The sequence below is a fragment of the Embiotoca jacksoni genome, unplaced genomic scaffold (assembly GCF_022577435.1).
Source record: "Embiotoca jacksoni isolate LCO1_2020_lvr unplaced genomic scaffold, fEmbJac1.0.p SCAF_8, whole genome shotgun sequence".
In the NCBI taxonomy this organism is placed as follows: domain Eukaryota; kingdom Metazoa; phylum Chordata; class Actinopteri; family Embiotocidae; genus Embiotoca; species Embiotoca jacksoni.
The window spans coordinates 15,184,323-15,205,683 of record NW_027185436.1 but is presented as its reverse complement, the minus strand read 5'-3'; the positions used below and the strand labels follow the sequence as shown (position 1 = coordinate 15,205,683).

General features: G+C 41.5%; 1 protein-coding gene across 1 annotated transcript in view; it reads right to left on the bottom strand.

Annotated features, from left to right (window-relative positions):
- The window catches only part of LOC138191988 (uncharacterized), a 220,678-nt gene that overhangs the window by 183,077 nt on the left and 16,240 nt on the right, over window positions 1–21,361 (bottom strand). The window contains exon 2 of the mRNA XM_069139111.1: window positions 1,039–1,163. The gene's annotated coding sequence lies outside the window, so the exon portion shown is untranslated. The remainder of the gene's footprint in view (window positions 1–1,038; window positions 1,164–21,361) is intronic.

Below are 21,361 nucleotides of genomic sequence, written 5' to 3'. Positions count from 1 at the left end.
CTTGTGTTGTGTCATTTACAAAAATAAGAAAATAAAAAAATGTTGTACACTAGGGTATTATTATCTAATATGAGAATTACATGATGATATCAACTGATAGAGTAGGTTTTGGACCCTGTGCAATTCTTCCATTAATTGCAAAGTACAGCAGCAGTAGCAGCCTCCAACACCCCTGCAGCTCATCCTGGATCTCTCTCCCCAGCACACCTCGAGGAGCATGTTGTCCTTGTTGTGCTGCTGCTGCATGGGAGCCTCTGGAGATAAATTATGGATGCAACGCAAAAGCTGTAAAATTTGTTGTATCTTCTATTATCTTCATGTTAAAGGCCACAAAAGCTCTTCAGTGAAGTCAGCCATTAAGAAATGACAGGTATTGCTATCAGGCTTCTTTATAGGCTATTACCTGCAATGACAGCAGCTGCTGCTGCACCACTGTACGGCCTATCACATTATTTGCAGCTAAAGTCAGCTACTGTGTCATTTTGCCTCATTTTCTTGACAGTGCTATCATAAATCCATTGGGCTGCAGGGGAAACTGTCGACTACCTCGATTATCTTCATAGCCTGAATGAATTCTGAAATGTATGTAACAGGCAATGACTGTTATGGATCAGGAACCAGGGCCATATTCTCGCTAACTCTCTCTCCCTCTCCTTCCTTGTATCTCTCTCAGGTGATGTGCTGATCGAGGGCTTGAGGGCTCTGATATAAAACTGAGGAAAAGAGAAGAACTTTGAAGCACACGGTGACAGCTCCTGACTACTGACGTCAGCTCCATTTCTTAAAGATATTCTCCAGCTGATTTGTGCTTGTGCGTTTTACAAAATAAAAAAAAATGTAAAATCAACCATAATTGTTGAATGGTCAATGATAAAATCCTCTTCTTTTATGAGGGACCATATTAAAGGTCATAGTTCCCACATAGTATAAACAAATGACTGCATTTTTAAAAGGTGTTAATTACAATCGTGATCTGGTCAATGATATGTTGATTGCATGTTTTGTACCCTTGCAGGCCCACACAGTGCATTACAGTACCTGTTAGTGCAAGATTATGGTTTGCCCCACAGGTGACCTTCGACACACAGTCCAGACACTCCACAAAGCGAGGGATGACCACATTTTCATTAGAACCGCTGCCAATTTGCCCATAATCATTGTGCCTGTAGGGAGAAGAGTATAAACACATAATTAAAAACATAATTAATTACCTGCAGGCATCATCTTCATACTTTTTTTTTTTTTTATCACTTTTTCAACTATACGCAACATAATTTCAAAGCATGAAAACATTGCACATATTCCAGTTTGTATAGGGTAAAATAAAGAATGAAATTAATTAAACTATTGCAGTGAGCAGGTTCCACTGGAGACTGTGAAACATGTGTTTCCTCCCATTTCTACGAATCCTCTTTGTGACAATAACAAGACACAGCCCTATCAGAAGTGAAACACCTCACTAACTAATTAGACTCTCAGGTTGCAGTCTGACAAAATAAAAAGAGGAAAGTGCTTGAAGGGAGACTTGCTCTCCCGCAATTTGCATCTGCCACTTTTTACTGCATCTGTTCCAAGTGCCATTCAACGCTCTCTTCCTCCTTTTGTTTGGAAGTGTTGAGCCCCAACTATTTAAGCTCACCTCCTACCTACCCGGAGCTTTGTTCCTGCTCCTCTGCAGACCAGTAATGAGCCAACCGCCACAAAACTGCGAGGAAATTAATGACTCATTACGGACGGGGCCGAGACCGCTCCACAGCCTCTCCTCCTCCCCCGCTCCACCCACATGCCCGCATGTAATCCTCTCTCTCTCTCTCTCTCTCTCTCCCCCCTTTTCTCTGTCTTACCCTCATCCCTTCACCCCATACAGAAAGACCCCAACACCTCCCTATCAATTAGAGCCTATTACAGGGCTCCCATGCTAGCAGGGTAAAGAAAGAGGGCCTTCACAGCTCAAGAGTGTGTGCAGGAGAGATTGGGAGAGTTGAATGAGGAGCCTTAAGGTGCTCCTTTCACACCCTTGCCCTTATCCATTATGCCAGTGTGTAAAGCCCCCTAGGAGAAACGTGCAGCCCCAAAAAGACTTGGGGATGAAAATAAGTCAAGGGAGGGATTCTTGGTCACACTTTTTCCCTTTTCCTTCTACTTCAATGTCAAATTATATCATAACTAGTCCTTACGCAAAGCAACATGGTCACTGTGCTCCTCCTTTAAATGGAGTGTTAAAAAAAGATCTGGAGCTCTGAATGGCATGTATTAATCATACCATCTGTGTCTGTATTCATAGAGACACATAGTGGGACAGATATTAACAAAATGAAGCAAATGGTGGACAAGCACCTAAACATGAAAATTCATGTGGTTATTGATTTCTTTTACTTTCCCTCCCTTTTACCCTCCATCACATTCCCCTTGGCAATACCTACTTCTTCATGGGGTTGTTGGTTTTTGTTCAGAGGAAAAAACACGGTTCTACATTGCCAGCATTTTAGAATATCTTTTCTTTTTTTTTCCTGATAGGATATGTATCAGCTTTTCATTCAAGCATCCTATGCTCACTGGCTTTTGAAGCTCCGGTGCATTTCAAGGCAATCCCTCCGAGAGTGAATGGGTGAGATCACATGGGTTTGAGGTGGTTTAGAATGGCAAATCCTGCTGAAAGTGTCATTTCCAGTCGGAGACATCAATTTGGTGTGTGAAACAGGGGCCCAGGAGAGCCCGATAGCCTGGGAGATTCCTGACAAGAGCAAAGGGCCTGGGGATCAGCTCATACTCACCTGGATAAGACGGGAATTTCACAAAGAGCCTCAAATACATGAAGCAAGGTGTGAAAGGAGGGGGAAACATGATAGACAACTTAGAATAATGTGCAGAGCGAGTCAAAAAAAATAACCTCTTAAACATCACTTCTACAGTAGATGATGAGCCTTTGCATTGCATACACTAAAATAACCGCAATTCTAGACTCATTTGTTCTTTAGAGGTGACAAAAATAAAATATATTTAAAAAAATATTTATTTATGCCATAACGAAGAACCCTGAGCCATTAAAATCAATGGGGTTAAAAGCGACACAACTTCTTGTCCTTTTGACTTTGATACCATTGTATACAATAGTTGTTTGCATTAATAAGAAAAATACACAAAAAAAGGAAGCTGATCAATGACCTCCATCTGGGGAAGACTGTCAAAGCTCATAAATATGGTTAATAGGGAGATATTAAAACACTGACATGCACAAATTAAAAATCTAAATTATTGGTAGTACCATTTTCTGGACAAACATTTTGGTAACTGTAAAACAGTGCACATAGGCAGTAGTATAATCTCTAATATAAAGCCTCAATTAGCTTAAGTGAGAGCAAAATGGCTGATAATTATTGCGCCAGCTCATTAGACTTGTTTTGACACTAAAACCACTTAAATCACCATACAGGCATAAACACGAGCACAGATGCAAATACACACGTGCAGATGTTTGGAGTTTATTCCCATCATAATGAGGCAGATATTGTACAGGTTGGATTTTACTTGTTTAGAGGGAAAACTAAACACTTCAAACTAGATTTATTTGGGTCTTCCCATGAACTGAGCAATTTATAAATATGGAGTTTAATAAAATTATACCTTGCAGACAAAACAAAGGGCAAAGGTCTGTCAGGGAGTGTGTCACAGTGAACCTCGGGTCCCATGGTTATGAATTTTTACCTCATAAGCACAGAATGCTGCCAACTCAGAACAAGAAGGTTGTGTAGTTTTGAGATTTAAGATAATATTTGATGATGTAGAAGTCAATAACAAAGTCACTCAACTTTAGAAGACACATTACAAGTAAAGCTAACAGAATAACACTGCTGACTCTATCAATTTCATGAAAATATTACCTATGAAATAGTGAAGAGCACAAAAGCAAGGCAATCATCTGCTGTACCTGCAATAGATCTTGGCTAATAATGATACAGGCTCCTAAATAATAAAATCCTTGGGGCCGGCCATGAAAGTTTAAGATTCAATGCGGTAAAATACAATGTGCCGTAAAATATTAATGTGTGTGGTAAAATTATGCTGGTGGTAATATTTTAGATTGCTGCTGTCTGTAAAAGAGACATATCTGTATTTATTTACAGGCAGGGATAGTGGATGGGGGGCTTTGTTTGAAGCCATGTTTATGAATATCGACTCTGGCTCCTAGGTAAGTGGCTATAAATCTGCAAGAGGATCTTTGTAAAGTTGCCTTGGAGGACATAACTTCGGGTGTAACTGTCTCCTTACTTCACTTGACTTTTAAACATTTAGATATTGCCTGGCCAACTACATTTAGAGCAGCTTCTAAATTATGAAGGCTTCGTGTTGATCGTCCAAGTGTTAACCAATCAAAGTTGATAAATTGTGGCAATAGATTTATCCAAGAGAGAACCATAGGTGTGTTTGGCCCTTGATCTGGAGTGTGTATGACGTTTGGACTATTAAAATGGATCTCTGTAGAACTTGCTATGTTCCAGCTGTTGACTTGGATGTGAAGGATAGGAAAGTAAACCTTAAACCCTTGAGATCCACACCATCTACCCACAGTCATTTCAATTTACTCACACCGTAATGAATGTACAGATGTACAGAATTTTTTTTTTTTTTTTTTTCCAACTATGCATGCAGCATTTAACTTTTCACCCAGTTTTTCAATGCCAGTCTCTTTGGGTAAAATGATGAAAAGTGTGAACAACTTTAAGCCAAGAGCGTGACCTGTGCTAATGAGAAGAGCATTACTTGTATGATCAAAAAGATCATATATCACGTAGCTTATATCACCTGAGGCTATCGAGAGCAGCTGGAAGAGTTCTAAAGGTCCCCGCTGGATGAACCTTTGGCAGATGACTCATTTACACCTTTTTCTTTTTCTTCTGCACCATATCTTTGACATGTTTATCTATTTATTTTGGTTCTAAAGTTCAGATCACAGGAGTGATTGCATTAGTAATAGTGCTGCGGTTGGCTGACCCGCAGATGATAGACACAGAGGTCTGTATCCTCAGGCTATGATGATTACATAGGAGCAAAGATTAAGAGAACTGATTTCTTTCCCGGTCAAGTTCAAAGGGCTCAATCAAAGTGTTTCACTGCTGAACTCTTGCCCCTGACTTTCAATGCATAATTAACTCACAAGCGGTGATAAGGTTGAGCCCCGTGAAAACACTGTTTTTGATTTTTCTGCCTGGTGATGAACGCAGCAACAGTTAATGCCACTACGCATTAATAAATAACTGGAAGGCTTCATTGATCCAACCATCTCATTCCAAGAAAATAGCTTCCTCCCGAGTTAAATTGGAGAAAATTGACATTAAAGCTCCATCTCTTACTTTCACTCTCCTCTTTTTCTTTCGTCATTTCTTCACTTTTTTTTCTTTCTTTCTCGCCAGTGTGCCTCCTGCTTTCTCAGGGCTAATCCTCGAGGCCTATTCGCTTATGTTGAACCAACTATCTCGCTCTTGCCATTCCGTCTCTGACACCAGCTGACACTCGGTATCAGTTCACACCCTGAACTCACACAGAGAGGTGCTAAACAAGGACTTCAGGACATGTCACAGCACACTTAAAGGGCTTCACAGAAATACAGGAGTTCAGACAAGGCAGAGCGAACAGAGCATATTCACGTGTAGCATACTGTACATAATCAAAACTGTTTTTTTTTTTTTCTTGGCAGAAATCACCCATAAACCATATATAAAAACAGAAACAACACTTCACTCAAAAAAACAACATTAACAAAATGGCAAAGTTTGGCATTACATTTGGGTTTCGCATCTTGAGAGTAATAGTCACAAACATAAGCCTCTCTTGCTACTGAGGAATACTTCCATTGAAATCATTTTTATTTTTTTGAAAGACCATATGTGTTTACTGTCATGCCAGTTATAGTGTGCTGCTGAGATCTAATGCAATTACGCTACGTTCAGCGCTTAATCAGCCTTGATTACCTGTTGAACGTTACAAAAAACGCAGCCTCCTGGCTCGAAGACGAGGGTTGAAGTGCACTGATTAAAAGTGTTGCAGAAATGAGAGAGAAACTAAACAAAATACATGATTATAAAATTGCAAAGAAATGTTTTATAATGTGCCCTGATACCCAAACAGACACAGCATGTGGTCTATTACTTTAGTAAGGTTTTAAAATTCTGATTCTTTAATGTCTTTTTTGGTGCGACAAGCTGTGGGAATTCCTATCTTTACGTTTTTAAACCACAGAAAAAATATTTTCTATTTCATAGAATCTCATACATACTTTACATACCCTAAGAGCTGAACCCACCTGAACAGACTGTAGTGGCTCTCTCTACTCTCAAGGACCCACCGGTTGATGCTCAAGTTGCAATCCAAGTCAACATGCGCCCATAACAACAGAACTGTTTTGGGCAAATTTAATCTGAAGTGTTGAAAAGATTGCCCCATCTATAACTTCGGCTGCTTAAAATGCTTAAAGCTTAAAAGCTTTGGAGACGTGGACCACTTTAACCCAAAGTTAGTGCAATCACAGAGTATGTATTTTTTTTCCTCCTCTCACTTCCTGTTTTGTGACTGAAAATCACGAGGAGCCCACATCACTTTAAGCCAGTATTTACAGTTACGATCTGGCTGTTGTTTTCCAATGAGCCGAGCTGTGCTTTTTTTTTTTTTTTTTTTTTTTTTTTATTCATTTAGCTGTAAGGCAGAGTGTGATAAGACAGAACGAAGACTTCCCTCATAACGAGGCACATGCCAAGTCTGACATAATCCAATCTGGTCCATTTTCATCAGCTTTTGTCTTGTGTTTTTTGCTTCTCTTTTGGACTTTCCTTTGGTTCCAACGATGGCTCAAAAACCTGAAATGACACAATTCGGTCGCACTTGTATGGTGGTAAGGCTGCAATCCAAACGGCTTTTCTGCAGAAAAATCCTTGAAGACCCACACACATTTAAATCTGGCCCTGGGGGCAACAGGCTCTAAACCACTGAGATAAAAAAAAACATCCAGGCCAAAAGCAGAAATATATATTTTAAGGAAGGGCTTACCATGGCAACAAAAAGGCATGTCAAACTTGTGGAAAGGAGGCATTCTGACTGAGGAGTAAACACAGACCAGTGTGCCCGTAGGAAAGCCTAGGAAAAGCTCTCCGCATATTAAAGGCCCCAGCTTCACACATGTATACAGCAGAAAGAGAGACAATGGCGGTAATAACAGGCGAGGCGTCAGGGTGCGGAAAAGACGGTTAAACGGTCATTTGTGAGAAGAAACGTAACAGGGCCTAATAGAGGCTGTGCCATAGGCAGGGCCTTGCCGAAAGAGACAAAGACTGTCGACTTAAATGTGTTATTTAGCCTCAACAAGAAACATTCCCTCCAGTCCACTGGTCTGCAGTGAATCAAAACATTAACCATTTACTTAAGAAGCTTATTTGCTACATCAACACCTGGTTGTGTGTAACTGCAGGTCACTGAAACAGCATCACAGAAACATGTAGCTGACGATGAGCAAAACGTTGCAGGATGTGAGAATTGGCAACTTTAAGGCATAAACTGTTACAAAAGTGACTACAGAGGGGCACGCTGGAACAGGACCACAGAAGTACTGGATGTTTTATGAGAACCGTTCACGTGTGTATACGGCAAAATACTTTCTGGTAAATCTCAAACTACTTTGCCTCAAAATCGAAGACAGGGAGGAGAAATCTGGCACCCTGCTGCTCTGTGGCATACTGTGCCACCTTCCCAGCGAGCCGCTGATGCGCAATGAGGGTATTTTCAATCTTCAATAACATCAGACGACAGCAAAAAAAAAAAAAATTCAAGAAGAAGGGCACAAAAAACAGAGTGGGATTCTCACAAATAACAACCTTGCCATATTCTCTTTTTCTATTCGCACTCATGCCGTGAATGCTTATATTCCAAGTGTAAACACAATCAGTGCCGTGCAGGAATGATGAAAAGCCGTTACTCTTATTATAGGAGAAAATAACAAGCTCTCATGAAGGGATTGATTGTTTTCAAATCGTAGATCTTTGTAAGAGGGGTGTAAAGTAGAGCTAAGTCTCCATTATAGGACGCTGCTGCTACATTGCTTTTGATTTTCTGTCAACATCCCTCTTACCAACTAGGCAGTGTATTTACTAAATGCATCGAAGGCCAAGAAATGGATTGAAAATATTGTTCGTCTTTTGCAATCCAAATTGTGTCAACCAGTTGGAGGTATTGCATGTCTTTTATTCTGAGTGTCTCACTCTGCCAATGTTTATAGATACTGTAGGACTCTTCTGAATAGCCGACTGCACAATATGGGTGTAGTTACTGTAACAAAACTGAACATAAATTAACCGTGAACCATGCAAGCAGGCAACTCACTCCTGCAAAGCTCTTTTTCTCTGATGCGGGGATTATACACAGAAAAGGAGTCTTGAACCAAGTGAAAACTGTTCCCCAAACATGTTCTCACACAAATCAATGCCAGTTTAATAAACATGCTTTTTCCATGTTTGATGGTTTTACACCCAAACAGTGTTTTATGATGGTAATGATTATTGAAATGTTTTCAATAAATGGAGCGCATAAAAATTAAATTAGAAAAATCGAAAAGCATGGTGTATGACAATGTTTACAGTAATTTATACTTTAAAATGTATTGTTTGGATCGTACACTAATTTGCATTACGGAGAATTGCGTCTTTCGTTCCCACTAAGCGCCCCCCCACATGCTTGTTCTTGCGCAATGCAACTTAAATTGACCTTATGCGAGAAGCGCATTACGCTTTATGACAGTACATCAAACACCATCAACAATGTCTCTTTAGCTAGCTACAAGAAGGCAGTTTGATATTGTTAGTGCAGACTTCAAGGCACAGGCAAAGAGACAGAAGGGGATGTTAATGGAGGAAGCTACGAAGAGCAAAAGCGAAGGCAGCTGAGTAAATCTCAGGCTAGATTTTAGTCTGTGGCTAACGCCTCGCAAAATGATAGGCTTCAAGACAGATGTCACGCTGGCCCGAAGGCTGTTGGGCTAGTAAGTCAAATCAGGTGGTTTGCAATGTCTCGTGTCAAATCCTTGTGTTTTTAAACATCCTGCAATATTACAGAACAAAACATCCTTTTGATGTGATAGTCTCCAGGTAACAAAAAAAAAGTTAAACACAGCTGGAGAACAAAAACAAAAACAAGAGCAACAGCACAGCGCAGGAGACCGTAGCATCTCCCCCTCCCCACATGACATCCATCAAGGCTTTCTATTACACATTACCATCCAGTGATAGCCACCACTTATACATCAGAGGAAGCTACCACGCATTTCAGTACATTTAGGCACAGAGCCTTTCAGTTTGGCTACCATGAACTCGTATGGAGCTGTCACCACGACGAGTTCCATCCAGTCCAGCTGGTAGAACAGATTTGTCTCGAAAAAGGAATAGATGTGGAGAGCCTGACAAGAGTTGGTCCAGCCACTCCTTGAACGATTGGGGAAACCGGTGGACGGCCCGAAATGAGACGCCGAAAAGAGCTCATAGCGCTCTTACGTCTTCAGCACTCGCTGTTGCACTTGCTTGGTGTTCGGCTGTGTTAGCAAAAGTTGTCGACTCGCGTGTTTTTGATCATGAGCCAAATCAGGCCATCTTGCTAGATTTTGGACTTTGGTAGTGGTAACGCGCTCTTCCATCGGTTGCTTTCCAGCTATGTTGGCTAGCTTCTGATGTCGTTTTTGATTTCTGAATCCTTCAGCCCATCGAAAAATGCACACGTACGGCTGGGGGGGTGGGGTGGGGGGGGTGGGGGTATGGCGTACAAGTGAACTCAGAAACGGTCGCAGGAAAATACCAATTCCGCAATGGTATGGATAAAAGGTGGCGTTATAATTTAATGCCTTGTTCCATATTTTCCAGAGTCCGTTTAGAGGAATGTAAATCCTCATATTCAAACAAAAGGCAAACAGTGCTACACTGCAAGAGGGTTAACTCTTGGCACTTTATCCTTTCAACTTTCACCATAGACATCTTAAAAACTAAACATATGTCCACTTAACTGTAAGTAAGCACGTGCATAATGCCGCACAAACACACCTGCACCCTTCCCCGGTTGCTCAAATGCCCGACCACACGGTCTATTATAAGCCAGTCATCTGCACCCCTCACCCTTCCCCTCTCCCTCAGAGTCATGGCCCTTCTGTCCCCTGTAAGTACCCCAATAAATTCAAATGTAATGTTCCTAAATGAGATCACTTACATGTGCCATTTCTCTTCAACTATATTTATCATCTAACACTTTGGCCTTCATTAACAAATAGCACTCAAGGAGGTGGCAATGGAGGGTGATTTCTCATCCCTGCTGCGGGAAAGAGAGAAGGCCGTCACCAAAGGACACCAATTGAAGCGGGTGGGGGTTGACACTTCACTTTGTGATGCAAGTGTTCCATGAGGTTGACTAAATTACCAGTAAACATATATGGATAAATACTGCAAGCTACAGTAAGAAAGCAAAGGATGCACCAGAACATATCTCTGCCATATCATTTGATTAATTTTGTTTGCATAATTCAAATACAACGTGGAAATACGGTTGAAGCCACACGGTGCAAATGATAAAAAGATGACTCATCTCTGTTCACCAAAACATTTCGTATTTTCAACCTTGAGCAACACCATATTTTACACACACGCACACACACGCACACACACACACACACACACACACACACACACACACACACACACACACACACACACACACACACACACACAGAGAATCCCTCCTTGACAACACTATCAAACAATAAATGCAAAAATACAAAGGCCACCCACTGTCCAATGAGCATCAGCCAACTAGTTTGACCATTTACATCGATGAATATAATTGGCTGTCGTCTCCAGCATTGTGCGAGGCAGTGGGGTGCATTTATATGGTGCTACTTTTGTAATATTGCATACTGTTCATCACTTAAGGTTAAGCCTACCTATTGTTAAATTTATATTCCATGTATTTTTCCTGCTCTGGCTCCTCATCTGCATTGGCAAAGGAAACGCTCAGTTTAGCTATTTATTATCACGACAGTGGAAAGATGCACAAAGCTAGGGTAACCCCCTTTTTTATTTCCTTTAATAAACATTTTAAAACAGCTTCATTAAAATAATGTATTTTGATTAACGATGTTTACCACAGTGCTGGTAGTGAAAATTGCTTTCCCATAAATTAAACCAATAAAAGTTAGTTGATGAATTATTGCCTAAATGTAAAGTGTTACAGTCTAATTCATTCACAGCAGCTCCACTCTGTAAAGTATCTACAAAATCTACATATTCAAGAGATAATCAGCATAATTAATTAATTTGATTTCCCACCAACTATCCTGATAATATTTTTTGTTTTCTTTCATTTTCAAATATTCATATTTTCAATTATGAATAAATACAGCTACAAATTACTATTATTACATGTTTTTGTAACTCTGAAATATCATATTATGCAGTTATTTTACAACATATTAAAGTAAGTTATAATAAACTTTGTTAAAATACAACATTCAAGACAGTCAATTAAATAACTTTTTGTAAATTTAAGGAGTCTAGTTTCAGTTCATTTACAATGTGTATATATGTATCAAATGTTACATCAGTGCATCTAATATATACACCCAGACATGGCGTATATATACACATGCATGCAATCACAGTAGGAATGATTGAGTTCCTGAAAAAAAATTTTTAATTGTAGTTATATTTTGTTTTGCCCATTAAGAAGTAATAATGTAACCTTATCATTAAATGTTATTCATATTTTACATCTAAATGTATTCAAACCAGATTTTCATTTAAATATATAGCATTTAATGTGAAAAACAACAATCACGATGACATTATTTGTACTGAACATTCATAGAAGTCGGAGAGAAGAAAAGCACAGCGCAAAATTTTGCCAAAGCAACAGACTGGCATGTTAAGTGGTTAGAGATGTGCCTTTTTTCAAAAGTGGATATTGGATGACTGTAAGAAACTATTTTTCAAAATAATATAATTAGGAAGAGGCCAAACTCACACATCTTAGTCTGAATGTAAAAGGAAATGCTGATATATTGACATAAAACATGTCAGGTAAAATCACAAAGACACAATGCAATTTCGCATGAAGAAATCAATTTGCTCATTATTTTTCTTTTTTCTTTTTTTTTTTTTTTTTTAATTCGGATGGCATTATAGAACATGAATGCATTTTTATCACAGCCACTTTCAGTTCTTTTCTGATAACTACTTGTTCATGCTGATTTCAAACACTGCTTTGTGAGCCTCTTGTATTTAACAGAGCAAAAGGCTGTGTACCCTCAAGGTAAATTTACTATCTCTCTCAAAAAAAAGGAGGGGGGAAGGGGGGGGTTGCTTTGTGGGGGCAAGTCAAACATTTTAACATGTCTGTGTTTCATCTAAATCACTGACAACAAAATAGCCTCTAGCATGACTCTCTCTCTTTCCCTCAAAGTTAACTATGACATCTGGCATGGGCTCTGAACACCATGACAACAGACACCACGACTACAGACACCACGGCAGCATACAACTGTAGCGCAAGAAAGGAGACAGTGAGATAGAGACGGGGAGACACACAGCTTGTTAATGGGGGTGAACGCAATGGAAAGAGATCAGTAATTACCATTATTTAAACAACTCCCAATAACAGGTGGATTATGTAGAGCCTGGCTATTGTGAAGACAAGCGTTGTGGTAATGTTTCTCATGCAAATCCTGTTGGGTTTTTTTTGGAATCTGAAAACCTAGGAGGAACATATGGCAGTAATGGGAAATGTACAGTGAAATGTCTAATTTGTGCTAAGCTAATAACTGAGGACACAGACTTGATTTACACTGAATATTTGTATGTATTATTCATTTAAGCATAAAGGATCCAGAGATGGTACATGAGCCCCTCTGTGTGCCCTGGGGCTATTGTCATGGTGGGCATAATGGGAGGGGACTGCAGCGTAAATGTTGTCATGTGAATATCCTAATGCTGTAATTTAGGATGGAACTCTAATCACGATGAGAGGTCTGAAATGAAGTGCTGATGAAGGCTAAAGGAGAGAGATGACAGCGAGAGAAAATGGAGAGGAAAAAAAGTGTCGTCTTTAGTGAGGTGAGGAACCCGTGTGGCAGGTAATACTCTGGACACTGCCACTCACTTTCCCAATCAGGCAGAAATTATAATCTTAATAGACATTCAATTAGATTCATTATTTTACATTTCTTCCTTGTGTCGGTCAGGACCCCACTCCATTCAGATTTATTTCTCTGAAACACATTTTTGTTCAGGCAAAACGATGGATTGACAATGCGAGGGAAGAGTGAAGTCAATTTTGCTTGATGTCACTGACGGCTTAGCATGTAATTACTGTCACACATGAACAATAGCAGTACTTAGAGAAGTGCAAGGACAATAAATTTAGATTTCAGGAATGCAACTTTGGTATAAGTACACAACTTTATTTAAAAAAGTAAGAGTGGAGGCTGTTTAAATGGGAATATATATAAATATATGGGTTGTTTTTTTTGTTTTTTTTCTTCTACCTCTTAAAGATCTGGGATGGATTGTCCAGCAGCACCCTCTTGTGGAGCCTATGTAAAATGCAACCAAATGTTCAGTATTGCAGCGTCTCTGCTCGCTTCTCCTCCCTGCATCTTGCTGCAGTACTCCTCCTCCGGCTGCATCTTCCCCTCCGGCTGCATCTTCCCCTCCAGCCTCTTCCTGTCGGAGACGCCCAGCCACTTCCCCTTTTTCTCTCACACTGCGTCTCCGTCTGTTTTCCTCGCTCGGGCTTGCCGCGATCTCGGTGACCTCTTAGTCAAATATTTAGATGGTCGATTTCAGCCCCTTTAAGGAACTGCCTCACAACCTCTCGCCATAAAGAAATCGATGGGATGAGTTCAAATGCCAGTGAAAATGTTCTGACATAAACAGGTTCATTGGGAGGCTATGGGGAGGGGTATTGGCAGAGGTAGAAGTGTTGGTAGCAGGGGGTCGGTGGCGGCAGAGGGGGAGTCTGATGCTAATGTATGCACAGCCATAGAGTAGCTATGCATATGCATATGAGTAGAGAGGGATTACACACAGGGATGAGCAGAGATACTGAGAGGGTTTAAAAAGAGGGCGAACGCTTGGGACACAATGAAGCAAGGCGGGGCATTTATGTTTACGAGGCGAGGAGAGGAGTTGGTACATCATGGCAAAAATGGGCTTCGCCTTGTGCTAAACAGAGTGACCTCTAGTCGGGGCCTTGGGGGAAGAGGGTGTGAAGGGGGTAGAGTAGTTAGAGCAGCCTAGTCTCACTGTTCCCTTCAGGGAGCAACACTGCACCAAATAGCATGGACAAACCAGGGCATTAATATCCTCACACTAACCCCTTGACAATACCCCATTATGTATGTACGCCTCTGTGCATTACACACCTTGAACTAGAAACAATCGCGCCCTTTTTCTTTCTTTCCCTTCAGCACTTGAACCACAGCCAAGAAATGCAATGAGCACATTTTATTATATATTTTTTATTTCATAGGCAAAAAAAAATAAAAAATAGAAGCGAAAGTGCATACACACACACAAACACACACTGCGTTCTTTACATAATCAGTTACCTTGTGACACCTACCTTTGCTGCAAATGACTGTTTGCCTTTTATTGTGCTTAGTGTTTTCTCTCTATCTCTTCCTTCCAGCCATGTGTATCATCTCTAATTACAATTCACACTGATTCCAGCCCGCCATCAAAAACCCAGCCTACAGTATAAAATAAGAAAGCAGCTTGTAAGGTGCAAAGGGGCACATAACAACAAAGTCACAAGGGAGGGGGTGAAGAGAAAAAAAAATCTAAACACAAGCTCTGGCCGTGGGGTAACAATGTCAGCACAGTATTATGATGTTTCTAAATGGGGAGCGTGTCTCGTGACACGGGTCCCTGTCCAGATATCGATTGCTCCTGTGGCTGCAACACTAACAGCAGTAGAGAGCCATTGAACTTTAAAGCAAATAGTCCTTCTCCCCCGCTCAGCATCCTCTCACAGACGATCAATACAGGTCGGCCCAGCACGACTAACACCTCTATCTTGGAATAATGGCCTTCCTCCACTAGTTACTGACCAGGAAGAGATACAGACAGACTGGAACAGGTTGGGAGAGGTAGTTCAGAAAGGGAGAAAAGTACGTATATGACGAGAAGATTCAAACAGCCACATTACTTATTTTAAATGAGAACGCAAAAGTTAATTTAGAGCAATAGAAAACCAGTTGTAGAAGCTAAACTAAGGTGAAAGAGACAAGAAACCTATCAAGGCAGTAAAGCTATTACTTAAAAAATAAGTTTCAAATGTAGGATTAATGCAGTAGTCTATTAATGAATGTCAAAATATCCAGTCCAGTTTCAAAAAACGTCCGTTGTTGTAGTGCAAAGATTAGCAGCAAGCACTGAAAAATTATTATATCTCACAAGCAGCAGTAAAAACCACTGGTGCTTAAGACGCTCCCTGCCTATTGTCCTTTAACAGTCGACCATTTATTCGCGTGCTTAATAGGTAGAGGTGGGCTGGGCGTCTGTTTGATCACCATTAGCCCTGTATTAGCCACTGTGACCCTAATGTTCCCCACTCCATTACTCTGCTGCCGGAGATGGAGATGATGACCATGAGAAGAGAGGAAGGCTGAGGGGTTCAGCATGGCTGGGCAGAGATCAAGTGTGAACGGGGGAGAAACGCCCATCGCCCATTCTTGATCACCCTGGAACCTCTCGGGACTCCGAAGGGGTGCACCCTGCATTCACCTCGGCCTTGTCCAAACCATGGCAAAACATGAAATAAAGTACCCTCATCATGTACTACATATGTTATCACAATGGAGTTATTGTTGTCATACAAGTCCAATTTAAAATGCCTTTATTTGGCAAAGGAACAACCTCTGTGAAATCCACATTGTCGATAAACAAAGCACCACGGGTCTTGTAGTCGTTCACAGTAAGCAAAAAAAAAAAAAAAAAAAAAAAAAAAAAAAAGGATTTATAAAAAAAAAAAAAAATTTAAATTGTCGTTTTTGGTTTTTTTAAATACCCTTTTTATGAGCCAGACAATACCAAAGAAAATCCAATCTTTTCTCTTTTTCTGGGTGCCACCCAATCACTTCACAGATATGTTGAAATTAAGCGCTGTTAGACCAGACAGGGACTGTGCAAAGGGTTCTCCATCCTAGTCTTTCTGTTTAACGGTATTACTGTAAAACAGGCAACTGGATAATAGCAAGGTTCAACGCAATATGCAAAAAGAATGCAGTTTTTCCAGCTGAAATCATCTGATCCCTTCTATGTCTGAATCAGCTTCAGCTGTAAGCCATCGCTGAGAAGGAACACAAAGGGGAAAAGCAAGTGTGAGAGAGAGTGAGAGAGAGAGAGAGAGAGAGAGAGAGAGAGAGAGAGAGAGAGAGAGAGAGAGAGAGAGAGAGAGAGAGAGAGAGAGAGAGAGCAAAAGCGAGAATGTAAGAGAGAAGACAGACAGGAAGAAGAGAAATTTGAGAGAATGCAGCAAAGCACAAAGTGTTTAAAGATGGCTGATGTCAGAAGTCAGAGACAGTTCTTGGCATCAAGAGTTGGGACTGTAGCAAATCATGTGGCCAAGGCAGAGGCCGTCTGAACATGGAATGTAACAGAAGCCTTGAATATGGCGGCACTGCAACTCAAAATCTCTTGGCTTGTGGATTTCTGCAGCAGCAAGCTACTGTGTAGGGAAGTGCTGACTGCAGACTGCAGGAATTTCACTTCTGAGGATCAGAAGGAGATCCATGGTGACAAAAAAGTCCCTCATTAAAAGCTCAGGCAGGCTGTGACCAAGATTACAGCAAACATGTTTGTTAGCAAGTGTGTGCACTCTTTGTCGCATACAAGAGAAAATCATTTCTGAACTTTGCAAAATCTACATAGAATTGCCATATATGCAGAATAAAACGTCACATCCAGAGTTTTCAGAGTAGGTGCACTTCAAAAGCATGAAGGCCATTGAGCAAAAGTCTGACTGAGTGACGTGTCACCTTCCAAATTGTATATGGTAGTATAGCTCCTTAGTTTCAGCCCTCCCAGTTCTTGATTGTGTCTTAACTGCTCTAGCCAATTTTAATGGGTAGAGGTGGGCCGGTCCACTATCTGAACTCCATTAGCCCGGTATTAGCCATAGTGACCCTAATGGTCCCCACTTCATTACTCTATTGCTGGGAGAGACAAGATGATGGCCCAGAGAAGAGATGAAGGCCGGGGGTTCAGCATGGCTGGGCAGAGCTCAAGTGTGAACAGAGGAAACGCCCCTTTGCCCATTCTACAAGTCCCAAATTCCCTCTGAGACCCCCAAGACGAGTACCAGCCTGCATTCAACACGCCCCTGTCCGACACAGACGCCTCACACAAAACGGATCAGTAGTTATGAATAACTCTTTTTCTACTGACCACTCCCCCTTTCGCACATCGGGAGACTTCAGACAACTTCAGGAGCAAATTCATGGGTCACGCCAAAAGACTGCACTTAAACAGTGATCCCTTAATAGTGATGTATTTACATTCACATAATTCACTTATTGCACAGGGGACCATCTTGCGATACTTTTATGGCACCAACTAAATTGTATCCACTACAGACAAATGCCTTGTCATACGGTACCAAATTTCATTATCTTGCCGATATCCACATAAAACCGTTTTCATTTTATCTAAGATAAGTAAATCTTAGATAGAAAGGCCATCTTTTCCTCTTTTGAAACGAATTCTTAGCCACATACCTGTCTACGTTGCTTGTGCTAGAGGCTTCTCTGAGAAACCGGCTAGCTAGTGTCTACTGATAGCATATAAAACGTGAATGGAACAAAGGTAAATTGTAGCATCTGGAGATAGCTTCCATGAGAGGCATTTAGAAGATATCTGTAATTTGCGGAGACAGAAAATAACCTGGGTTACACTCTCTCCCTCTAAACTGCATGAAAAACAAAAGATTTGTACCATAATGTAATTACCGTTCTGTTAAAACAGGGATAGACAAAAAAAGAAGACGGAAACTTATCGAAGTAAAGGTAGGGGAATCAAAGAAATATCAACGTTAACCAGCCCTATCCATTCATAAAGAAAGCTTTCAAGGATGTGTAGCTAACTACTCCAACATGTGCTTGATACACTAAGGTTTCCATTGCTGACCCCTCCCCTCCCATTTTTTTCTGGTAATTCCCAAAGTTATTAGCTCCAATTGCACTAATTGCTGCGAGGAGTGGCCATAGGGCATCTGTAACAGCCTGCCTTTGACCGCAGTAAGATATGCGTGTTGTGAAGTCAGAAACAAGTGGCACTGTCCTATAGTTGAACCCGGGAATTGCTCTTACACATCTCACCTTTCATCCTATGACCCCATTATTTCTCCTCCCATAGAAACCTCACCAAACAGAACATGTTTGATTGCCCCGGCCCACCAATCTCTCTCCTTCTCATAATGTTATCTTAAGAAATGTGGAAACAATTGAACCTCCATTTGATTTTGGCGCTCGAAATGACTACCACATTGGCATCCTCCAACGATGTGTGTGTGTGTGTGTGTGTGTGTGTGTGTGTGTGTGTGTGTGTCTGTGTGTCTGTGTGTGTGCAAGGACTTCCTCCCCAGATATTCCACTGAGAGATTCCAGGGGTTGTGAGATCCAGTTCCTCTCATCATGGCAAATTGACCGTGTGCACTTGACGGCCAGCTGAGTAATCTCCCGACACGTCGGATTTAACACACCACTCCGCAATCACAGAAAGAAAAATAACTTTGGGGAAGAAAAGTCATAAATAACCTGGCAGAGAGGGAGCTTCACTCTCTACTTGCCCTCTGAACCTGGTTGAGAAAACAGTCAATAAGAGAGGAGCCACATGATTTTTTTGGGACTTATGTGGTTGGAATCATTAGGAGAGCCATTATGTGTCCCACAGTGTAATACTAACCTTGAATTCTGGGGAAACGGTCAACAGAAAAAACTAGTCATTATTGGTAATAAGGACTATTGGGAGCATTTAAGATGTAAGGGGGGTATTGTTATTGATGAATAAACTGATGAAAGATCAAATCGACAAGAGTATATTATTGACGCAAATTCGTGACAATTCAAACTAAATTAAAAGAAAAATACGCTAAACCAGTTGTGTCAACTGCTGCTGCATATTCTGGGAACTATGAACGTCACTTGCTAAATATTAAAAGACAAACAGTGAGTGAGACCATGAGAACATCAAAAAAGATAGAGACAGAGAAGAAAGCCAGAGATTGTCATTCCTCCTTGGCAGTGGGAGCAGGAAGTGGTTTGGAACCAGGAGGATGTAGGCCATGTTTTTTAGAAGGGAGGATTACACTTGGCTCTTGTATGACAGCAGACTTTTCATCACACAGCCGCACAGAGCCACCACTGGGCTCCAAAATCTGTCACCAGACTCCATCAGAAGTGGCCCTCCAAATTGAAAAAGTGTGCTGCCATCACAGGAGTATGGGTGGGTGGGTGGTGGTGGGGGGGTGGGGACCAGAGGTTGAAAATGTGTGTGTGTGTGTGTGTGTGTGTGTGTGTGTGTGTGTGTGTGTGTGTGTGTGTGTGTGTGTGTGTGCATTTACCCAGCTGCAGACCTGTCTAAGAGTGCATTTGTCTGTGTAACAGAAAGAAGGGGAGGGAGAGAGTCAGAGGGAGGGAGGGAGGGAGGGCAGTTGAAGGGTTTAGGGGAAAAAATGTGGTCATCAATTGCTGGCAGCAGATCGAGGGAGAAGATTATTGGACGGTAACCCAGTGGCAGATGTCTGATGAGTGTCTATTAACCTGCTTCCTACATCTCGTAGGCTGTGTCGCTGATGAATTCAGACCAGGAGGCCTTGTCCCGCCCAATAGGAGGGGTCGGTAATCCCTCTCCAGGAAATAGCTGCCAGAGACCTCAGGACCTGATTGGCTGTATCTGTGCTGCTCTGGCACAGCTAACAGGATAGGGATGCTATTGAGGAGATATGAGTCAACCCCTGCTGCTTCCTGTCCATTGCTCCTCTATCATCATATCACTCTGCTCTTTTATCCCCCTTTTTGTTTCCTTTCTCCTTCTATCTTGTTGCTGTGTGTTTACATCCATACATGCATACACCCACTGACCCCTTTATTTTTCTACCAGCTTAACCTTTCTCAATTTCCTTTTTTGAACACTACTTTACCCCTGTAAACCTGAAAGGCTCGATTAAGATGACAGACCGAAACAAACCTAGTCTTGTCTTGACCACAGGGAAACTCAAAGGGACATTAGGTCACAGACAGCAGTTGGAGGTACAACATCCCTGTGACAAACAACAATTACCAGGGTCTTGGCCTTGGCTCATCTAAACCCGAAATATGTGGCGTGAATTTGGGTTTTCCTTGACTGGGATATGGCACTCTCCTTTTCCCTAGTCACCACTGATTCAGCTCCAACAAATTACTACATGGATACGGCAGAGCATCTCCCACCTGCTCCCGACCACCGACTCCTACAGGGATGTTCCCATAGCAGAGAAGGACTGGGACTATTAACAATTCCCAGAGAAACATCACTATTGTTCAAGACATATTTTAACAGGCAGCATCTTCAGAGCCAATGCTGTTTATTTTGACAATTATTATTAGTCTGTAAAATATACCAAATGTAAGTGATGACATGTCAACAGACGTATTTCTCTGGACGTATTTAGGGTCAATCGGGCCCGTTTATAAAATAAAACGTGCCCCAAAAGATGATGCGAGTTTGGTATCATCCGCCAACAACTCATTTTCATGTCATCGCCTTGACTCAATGTTTGCTTTTCTCCCTTTTCTCTAAACCAAGCAATACACCAAAAATTCTGAAGGGAGGCCATTTGAAATGGAAAATAATCTCCACCCAAGCATCTTAGTGTGCCAGTTAGTTCCCATTAAACCTGTTTAACTAGCGGACCACTAAGCAGGGCCCAGTACAACATGGCAGGCTTGAGGCAGTATGGAGGACAGAGGGAGGGAATACGAGATGTGAGAGCTCAGGGTCTGTGCTCCACATCTGTTCCTATATTAAAGGCATATGGGCCGGGCCGGGCCAAGCACTCATGAGCATGCACGGACCTCCGTCCTGAGCCCAATCAGCCTTGATGGGGGTGATGTAATGGACCTACCTCGGCCTCCCTTGTCCTCTCAAAGCACAGTGCAACCACAGTGCAATCCTGCATAGTAGGCCTGACAACATGCCAGCTCACTGTCAACACCTGCCCCTCAAAAACTGGTGGGATGAAGGGACACATGCAGGGGGAGAGAAGGGATGGAGATGGGCATGGACTGAAGTGGGAAAAGAGAGAAAGG